A 9,423-nucleotide genomic window follows, 5' to 3' on the forward strand; every position below is an offset into this window, starting at 1 on the left:
ATTTTGTCTCCCCAAGTTGGCATTAAGTTCCTTGAAGGCAGTTCCTGTTTTGTTGGGATTACTGTCCCCATTTTCCAAAATATCTTCTGCACACGTAGATGTCTGTGGCATTAATAATTCCATATTGTTCATGTAGTTCCCATCCCATGTGCCTGCTTTTTTTTTTTTTTTTTGCTTATATGTGGAATCTTTTTTTTTTTAACATCTTTATTGGAGTGCAATTGCTTTACAATGGTGTCTTAGTTTCTGCTTTATAACAAAGTGAATCAGCTATACATATACATACATACCCATATCCCCTCCCTCTTGTGTCTCCCTCCCACCCTCCCTATCCCATCCCTCTATGTGGTCACAAAGCACCGAGCTGATCTCCCTGTGCTATGCGGCTGCTTCCCACTAGCTATTTTACATTTGGTACTATATATAAGTCCATGCCACTCTCTCACTCTGTCCCAGCTTACCCTTCCTCCTCCCCGTGTCCTCAAGTCCATTCTTTACGTCTCTGTCTTTATTCCTGTCCTGCCCCTAGGTTCTTCTGAACCATTTTTTTTGTTTCTTTTTAGATTCCATATATATGTGTTAGCAAACGGTATTTGTTTTTCTCTTTCTGACTTGCTTCACTCTGTATGACAGACTCTAGGTCCATCCACCTCACTACAAATAACTCAATTTCATTTCTTTTTTGGCTGAGTAATATTCCATTGTGTATATATGCGCCACATCTTCTTTATCCATTCATCTGTCGATGGACATTTAGGTTGCTTCCATGTCCTGGCCATTGTAAATGGAGCTCCAGTGAACATTGTGGTACATGACCCTTTTTGAATTATGGTTTTCTCAGGGTATATTCCCAGTAGTGGGATTGCTGTGTCATATGGTAGTTCTATTTTTAGTTTTTTAAGGAACCTCCATACGATTCTCCATAGTGGCTGTATCAATTTACATTCCCACCAACAGTGCAAGAGGGTTCCCTTTTCTCCACACCCTCTCCAGCATTTGTTGTTTGTAGATTTTCTGATGATGCCCATTCTAACAGGAGTGAGGTGATACCTCATTGTAGTTTTGATTTGCATTTCTCTAATGATTAGTGATGTTGAGCATCCTTTCATGTGCTTGCTGGCAATCTGTATATCTTCTTTGGAGAAATGTTTATTTAGGTCTTCTGCCCGTTTTTGGATTGGGTTGTTTGTTTTTCTGATACTGAGCTGCATGAGCTGCTTGTAAATTTTGGAGATTAATCCTTTGTCAGTTGCTTCAGTTACAAAAATTTTCTCCCATTCTGAGGGTTGTCTTTTCGTCTTGTTTATGGTTTCCTTTGCTGTGCAAAAGCTTTTAAGTTTCATTAGGTCCCATTTGTTTATTTTTGTTTTTATTTCCATTTCTCTAGGAGGTGGGTCAAAAAGGATCTTGCTGTGATTTATGTCATAGAGTGTTCTGCCTATGTTTTCCTCTAAGAGTTTCATAGTGTCTGGCCTTACATTTAGGTCTTTAATCCATTTGGGGTTTATTTTTGTGTATGGTGTTAGGGAGTGTTCTAATTTCATTCTTTTACGTGTAGCTGTCCAGTTTTCCCAGCACCACTTATTGAAGAGGCTGTCTTTTCTCCATTGCATATTCTTGCCTCCTTTATCAAAAATAAGGTGACCATATGTGCGTGGGTTTATCTCTGGGCTTTCTATCCTGTTCCATTGATCTCTATTTCTGTTTTTGTGCTAGTACCATACTGTCTTGATTACTGTAGCTTTGTAGTATAGTCTGAAGTCCGGGAGCCTGATTCTTCCAGCTCCGTTTTTCTTTCTCAAGATTGCTTTGGCTATTTGGGGTCTTTTGTGTTTCCATACAAATTGTGAAATTTTTTGTTCTAGTTCTGTGAAAAATGCCGTTGGTAGTTTGATAGGGATTGCATTGAATCTGCAGATTGCTTTGGGTATTAGAGTCATTTTCACAATGTTGATTCTTCCAATCCAAGAACATGGTATATCTCTCCATCTGTTTGTATCATCTTTAATTTCTTTCATCAGTGTCTTATAGTTTTCTGCATACAGGTCTTTTGTCTCCCTAGGTAGGTTTATTCCTAGGTATTTTATTCTTTTTGTTGCAATGGTAAATGGGAGTGTTTCCTTAATTTCCTTTTCAGATTTTTCATCATTAGTGTATAGGAATGCAAGAGATTTCTGTGCATTAATTTTGTATCCTGCTACTTTACCAAATTCATTGATTAGCTCTAGTGTTTCCTGTTAGCATCTTTAGGATTCTCTATGTATAGTATGTCGTCTGCAAAGAGTGACAGCTTTACTTCTTCTTTTCTGATTTGGATTCCTTTTCTTTCTTTTTCTTCTCTGCTCACTGTGGCTACAACTTCCAAAACTATGTTGAATACTAGTGGTGAGAGTGGGCAACCTTGCCTTGTTCCTCATCTTAGAGGAAATGGTTTCAGTTTTTCACCATTGAGAACGATGTTGGCTGTGGGTTTGTCATATATGGCCTTTATTATGTGGAGGTAAGTTCCCTCTATGCCTACTTTCTGGAGGGTTTTTATCATAAATGGGTGTTGAATTTTGTCAAAAGCTTTTTCTGCATCTATTGACATGATCATATGGTTTTTCTCCTTCAATTTGTTAATTTGGTTTATCACATTGATAGATTTGTGTATACTGAAGAATCCTTGCATTCCTAGGATAATCCCCACTTGATCATGTTTTATGATCCTTTTAGTGTGCTGTTGGATTCTGTTTGCTAGTATTTTGTTGAGGATTTTTGCATCTATTTTCATCAGTGATATTGGCCTGTAGGTTTCTTTCTTTGTGACATCTTTGTTTGGTTTTGGTATCAGGGTGATGGTGGCCTCGTAGGATGAGTTTGAGAGTGTTTCTCCCTCTGCTATATTTTGGAAGAGTTTGAGCAGGATAGGTGTTAGCTCTTCTCTAAATGTTTGATAGAATTCGCCTGTGAAGCCATCTGGTCCTGGGCTTTTGTCTGTTGGAAGATTTTTAATCACAGTCTCAGTTTCAGTGCTTGTGATTGGTCTGTTTATATTTTCTATTTCTTTGTGGTTCAGTCTCAGAAGGTTGTGCTTTTCTAAGAATTTGTCCATTTCTTCCAGGTTGTCCATTTTATTGGCATATAATTGCTTGTAGTAATCTCTCATGTTCCTTTGTATTTCTGCAGTGTCAGTTGTTATTTCTCCTTTTTCATTTCTAATTCTATTGATTTGAGTCTTCTCCCTTTTTTTCTTAATGAGTCTGGCTAATGGTTTATCAATTTTGTTTATCTTCTCAAAGAACCAGCTTTTAGTTTTATTGATCTTTGCTATTGTTTCCTTCATTTCTTTTTCATTTATTTCTGATCTGATCTTTATGATTTCTTTCCTTCTCCTAACTTTGGGCGTTTTTTGTTCTTCTTTCTCTAATTGCTTTAGGTGAAAGGTTAAGTTGTTTATTTGAGATGTTTCTTGTTTCTTGAGGTAGGATTGTATTGCTATAAACTTCCCTCTTAGAAGTGCTTTTGCTGCATCCCATTGGATTTGGGTCGTCGTGTTTTCATTATCATTTGTTTCTAGGTATTTTTTGATTTCTTCAGTGATCTCCTGGTTATTAAGCAGTGTATTGTTTAGCCTCCATGTGTTTGTATTTTTTACAGATTTTTTCCTGTAATTGATATCTAGTCTCATAGCATTGTGGTTGGAACAGATACTTGATATGATTTTAATTTTCTTAAATTTACCAAGGCTTGATTTGTGACCCAAGATATGATCTACCCTGGAGAATATTCCATGAGCACTTGAGAAGAAAGTGTATTCTATTGCTTTTGGATGGAATGTCCTATAAATATCAATTAAGTCCAACTTGTTTAATGTAACATTTAAAGCTTGTGTTTCCTTATGTATTTTCATTTTGGATGATCTGTCCATTGGTGAAAGTGGGGTGTTAAAGTCCCCTACTATGATTGTGTTGCTGTCGATTTCCCCTTTTATGGCTGTTAGTATTTGCCTTATGTATTGAGGTGCTCCTATGTTGGGTGCATAAATATTTATAATTGTTATATCTTCTTCTTGGATTGATCGCTTGATCATTGTGTAGTGTCCTTCTTTGTCTCTTGTAATAGTCTTTATTTTAAAGTCTATTTTGTATGATATGAGAATTGCTACTCCAGCTTTCTTTTGATTTCGATTTGCACGGAATATCTTTTTCCATCCCCTCACTTTCAGTCTGTATGTGTCCCTAGGTCTGAAGTGGGTCTCTTGCAGACAGCATATATACAGGTCTTGTTTTTGTATCCATTCAGCCATTCTACATCTTTTGCTTAGAGCACTTAATCCATTTACTTCTAAGGTAATAATCAATATGTATGTTCCTATTACCATTTTCTTAATTGTTTTGGGTTTGTTATTGTAGGTCTTTTCCTTCTCTTGTGTTTCCTGCCTAGGGAAGTTCCTTTAGCATTTGTTGTAAAGCTGGTTTGGTGGTGCTGAATTCTCTTAGCTTTTGGTTGACTGTAAAGGTTTTAGTTCCTCCGTCAAATCTGAATAAGATCCTTGCTGGGTAGAGTAATCTTGGTTGTAGGTTTTTCCCTTTCATCGCTTTAAATATATCCTGCCACTCCCTTCTGGCTTGCACAGTTCCTGCTGAAAGATTAGCTGTTAACCTTATGGGGATTCCCTTGTATGTTATTTGTTGTTTTTCCCTTGTTACTTTTAATATTTTTTCTTTGTATTTAGTTTTTGATAGTTTGATTAATATGTGTCTTGGCATGTTTCTCCTTGGATTTATCCTGTATGGGACTCTCTGTGCTTCCTGGACTTGATTAACTATTTCCTGTCCCATATTAGGGAAGTTTTCAACTATAATCTCAAATATTTTCTCAGTCCCTTTCTTTTTCTCTTCTTCTTCTGGGACCCCTCTAATTCGAATGTTGGTGCATTTAATGTTGTCCCAGAGGTCTCTGAGACTGTCCTCAATTCTTTTCTTTATTCTGCTCTGCAGTAGTTATTTCCACTATTTTATCTTCCAGGTCACTTATCCGTTCTTCTGCCTCAGTTATTCTGCTGTTGATCCCTTCTAGAGAATTTTAAATTTCATTTATTATGTTGTTCATCATTGTTTGTTTGCTCTTTAGTTCTTCTGAGTCCTTGTTAAATGTTTCTTGTATTTTCTCCATTCCATTTCCAAGATTTTGGATCATCTTTACTACCATTACTCTGAATTCTTTTTCAAGTAGACTGCCTATTTCCTCTTCATTTGTTTGGTCTGGTGGGTTTTCACCTTGCTCCTTCATCTGCTGTGTGTTTCTCTGTCTTCTCATTTGGCTTAACTTACTGTGTTTGGGGTCTCCTTTTTGCAGGCTGCAGGTTCATAGTTCCCGTTGTTTTTGGTGTCTGACCCCAGTGGCTAAGGTTGATTCAGTGGGTTGTGTAGGCTTCCTGGTGGAGGGGACTAGTGCCTGTGTTCTGGTGGGTGAGGCTGCATCTTGTCTTTCTGGTGGGCAGGACTGCGTCTGGTGGTGTGTTTTGGGGTGTCTGTGACCTTATTATGATTTTAGGCAGCCTCTCTGCTAATGGGTGGGGTTGTGTTCCTGTCTTGCTAGTTGTTTGGCATAAGGTGTCCAGCACTGTAGCTTGCTGGTCGTTGAGTGGAGCTGGGTCTTAGCATTGAGATGGAGATCTCTGGGAGAGCTTTTGCCATTTGATATTATGTGGAGCAGGGAGGTCTCTGGTGGACCAACGTCCTGAACTCAGCTCTCCCAGCTCAGAGGCACAGGCCTGACACCCGGCCAGAGCACCAAGACCCTGTCAGCCACACAGCTCAGAAGAAAACGGAGAAAAAAAGAAAGAAAGGAGGAAAAAAATAAAATAAAATAAAATAATTAAAATTAAAAAGTAATTAAAAAAAAGAAAAAAAAAGAAAGAGCAACGAAACCAAAAAACAAATCCACCAATGATAACAAGCGCTAAAAACTATACCTAAAAAACAAACAAACAAACAAGAAAAAAAATGGACAGACGGAACCCTAGGACAAATGGTAAAAGCAAAGCTACACAGACAAAATCACACAGAGAAGCATACACATACACACTCACAAAAAGAGAAAAAGGAAAAAAATATATATATCTTTTGGGAAGTCTGAGGTCTTCTGTCAGAATTCAGTAGGGGTTCTGTAGGAGTTGTTGTACATGTAGATGTATTTCTGATGTATCCGTGGGGAGTAAGGTGATCTCCACGTCTTACTCCTCTGCCTTCTGGAAGGTCTCCATGTGCCTGCTTTTGAAGAAAGTTTATTTATTTTGTCTGTGACATCTTAGAAAACTCTTTCGTATGGTAGGCTAAAAATTGGGAGATTCTGTCATTGAGTCTGTGTGTCAGTCTCTTGACATCATTCATAGAGGGTAGCATATACCCTGCTGAAGTCAAAAAGGTGTATCTCAAATGAGTCCATGGACCACATCCCCAAACAAACCCTAGTGAAATATTCTAATTGTTGATGATCTCATAAGCCTTCTTACGTCCACTTGGCTGGACAATGCTGCTTCTTTTAGGTTATTTCCATGGCACAATCTGGGATTCCGAGAGAAGGGATGGGGAATGGTTAATTTGACTTAACTGTGGCCATAGTGATCACAACTGAGGGCAGGAGACAGTGAAGAGGGCATGGAGATGAAAATGGGGAGACTCGACTGTTGGTTTCCACTTTTCCTGCTATTCTTCCTCTCCAGGGCTCAGGTTTCCCACCTATAAATTTAAGGGTTTAAATTGAGATTTCTTGGTCCTACTGCTCTAAGATGACACAGCATCTTCCATTCACTATTTTAGGGGCCTCGGGTGACCTCAGGTGTGCTCATCTGTCACATATCTGAAAATGAAGTCATTCCCTTGTGAGGCCAGTGTACCATACCTGGGCCATTCTCAGACCCTCATCACCTCTCACTGGGTCTGGGACAACTGTCTCCACCCTGGTCTTTCTGCCCAGAAAATTCACTCCAACTCCATTCTCTACACAGCAGACAGAGTGACTTAAACCAGCGGTCCCCAACCTTTTTGGCACCAGGGACCCGTTTCATGGAAGACAATTTTTCCACGGAAGGGGGTGCGGGGGAGGGCGAGGAAGATGGTTCAGGCAGTAATGCGAGCAATGGGGAGTGATGGGGAGCGGCAGATGAAGCTTCGCTCACTCGCCCGCCACTCACCTCCTCCTGTGCGGCCCGGTTCCTAACAGGCTGCGGGCCGGTACTGGTCCATGGCCTGGGGGATGGGGGTCCCTGACTTAAAACACAAAAATGTTCACATCACTTTTCTGTGTAAACAGCCTCAGTGCTCCTCTCACTGCTCCAAGCTGGGGGCACTTTTGGCCCCTCCTTCAGTTGTCCCCTGAATGCTGAACCCCACCGTCTTTGGGGACCCCTGGGGCCTTCCTCACCATGCACAATGCTCTTACCTCCCCTCTGTGAACTCAGGCCTCCTTTCCTGTCACTGAACTTCCTTTTCCTCACACTCAGAGTTATCTGAAGCACAGACCTTAGTTTCTAGGAAGTGGCATTACTCATGTTTCATCTCCCTGCAGCCCCAGGACACACCTACCTGAAGATCATCTAGACCCATCTAGAGTCTGCTCTTCATGCTTTCAGGTTTTAATGGCCCCAGCTGCCCAGGAAGCTCTCAGACTCATTAGGATCAAATCTAGTGAAGCCTTCCAGGTTTAGGTTTATTTTCTTCACCAATCAATGCGTAGATATTATTTTCCTGTTGTTCAGAGACGAGACAGAAGTATTTAACTCACTTTTCCAGGTTGTGGGGACTTAAGTCTGTCAAACACCAAATTATTCAACAACAATTTCTGTATACGTGACATATGAAGAGTAGGATTTGATCACCTCTGAGGCTTTTCCTCTCAAAATGGCATTCCTTTGAAGAGTCTGGAGAAGAATATATTTTCCATTAAAAAGTAATACTTCCTACAACTGAAGGTGAATCCTGTAAGCATATGAGAGAAGCCGTACTGGACCAAGAAATCATGTGCCCCTTTGGGTTCCCTTGACTGTCCTCCCTTCTAAAGCACCACCTACCTCCCAGACTTCACTTATGGGCACAGCCCTAGGCAGTGGAACCCCTGAGCCTGCCTGGCCCATGTGGCCACACACTTAGCCCATCTGCAGTGAGATGCCTGTCTACTTCCAGACATGGACGAAGTACCCCACACAGGGCTGAGATCTGATACCTGAGTTGCTGCTGAAGGGTCCAATGCAACCTGGAATCTTGGAGGTGTTAACTCTTCATGGCATGGACAGATCAATGGAAAGAGGAGATGGGAAGGTCCTAGGTTGATACATCCTCTTCTTTCCTTTCTCCCCTGTTCTACTCCAAAATGCAGATTTGTGTTGCAGTCTTCCTGACAAGTCCTGTGTGCCTGGTAAACACAAGTGTGGAGCTGCCTGCTGTATCTTCAGGGTTCATGGTGAAGCAGAATCATGGTGACTTCAACCTGGCTTCCCATGTTTCTTTACCCTGCTTTTCCTTCATGCTCTCTACGCTGGGTTTGCACCTCCCAAATAAAGTCTTAGGTTTGTTTTCTAGATGACTCAGGCTAAGACAGAAGCCCAATATGAAAGGTACCTATTATTATTATATTTTGTTTTTATACAATTTTTTAAAGTTACTTTTGATTTACAGTCATTACAAAATATTGGCTATATTTCCCCGTGCTGTATAATACAACCCTATAGCCTATCTTATACTCAATAGCTTGTACCTCCTACTGTCTTGCTCCTATAGTGCCCCTCCCGCCATGACTCTCCCCACTGGTAACCACTAATTTGTTCTCTATATTTGTGAGTCTGCTTCTTTTTTTATTATATTCACCAGTTTGTTGTGTATTTTAGATTCCACATATAAGTGATATCATACAGTATTTGTCTTCCTCTGACTCATTTCTCTTAGCATAATGCCCTGCAAGTCCATCCATGTTGCTGCAAATGGCAAAATTTCATTCTTTTTTAAAAGAAAGGTGCTTATTATGTTTATACCTTGCTGCATCATTGCATTATGAAATTGAGATTCAACACAATGGACATTCCAAGGAGTGCCACGCTCACGGCAAGACTGAACGAGGAACACGGCACTCGAGATTTCAAGGCAAATATTTTTGTGTCATAATAAAAATGATTAGCTTCAGACATTACAAAAAAAAGTGACTCATAAAACATGTATTGATGTTGCATTTGAGAACAGCTGCAGTCTGCGTGCAGGAATACACAAAAAAGATTATCTGCCTAAAATCAATCTTTGCAGTTCTGGAAAAAGAGAGAAGACGGAAATAACTCTTTGTGGAGATGACTGACATGTTCTGGCCAGGCATTCTTTGTTAACAGAACAGCTGAGAATTAGACAAATTGGAGCTGGAAAGCACTCCTGTCATAATGTGGCTGATGGGTCT

This window comes from Eschrichtius robustus, chromosome 15, assembly GCF_028021215.1.
Source record: "Eschrichtius robustus isolate mEscRob2 chromosome 15, mEscRob2.pri, whole genome shotgun sequence".
Classification (NCBI taxonomy): Eukaryota; Metazoa; Chordata; class Mammalia; order Artiodactyla; family Eschrichtiidae; genus Eschrichtius; species Eschrichtius robustus.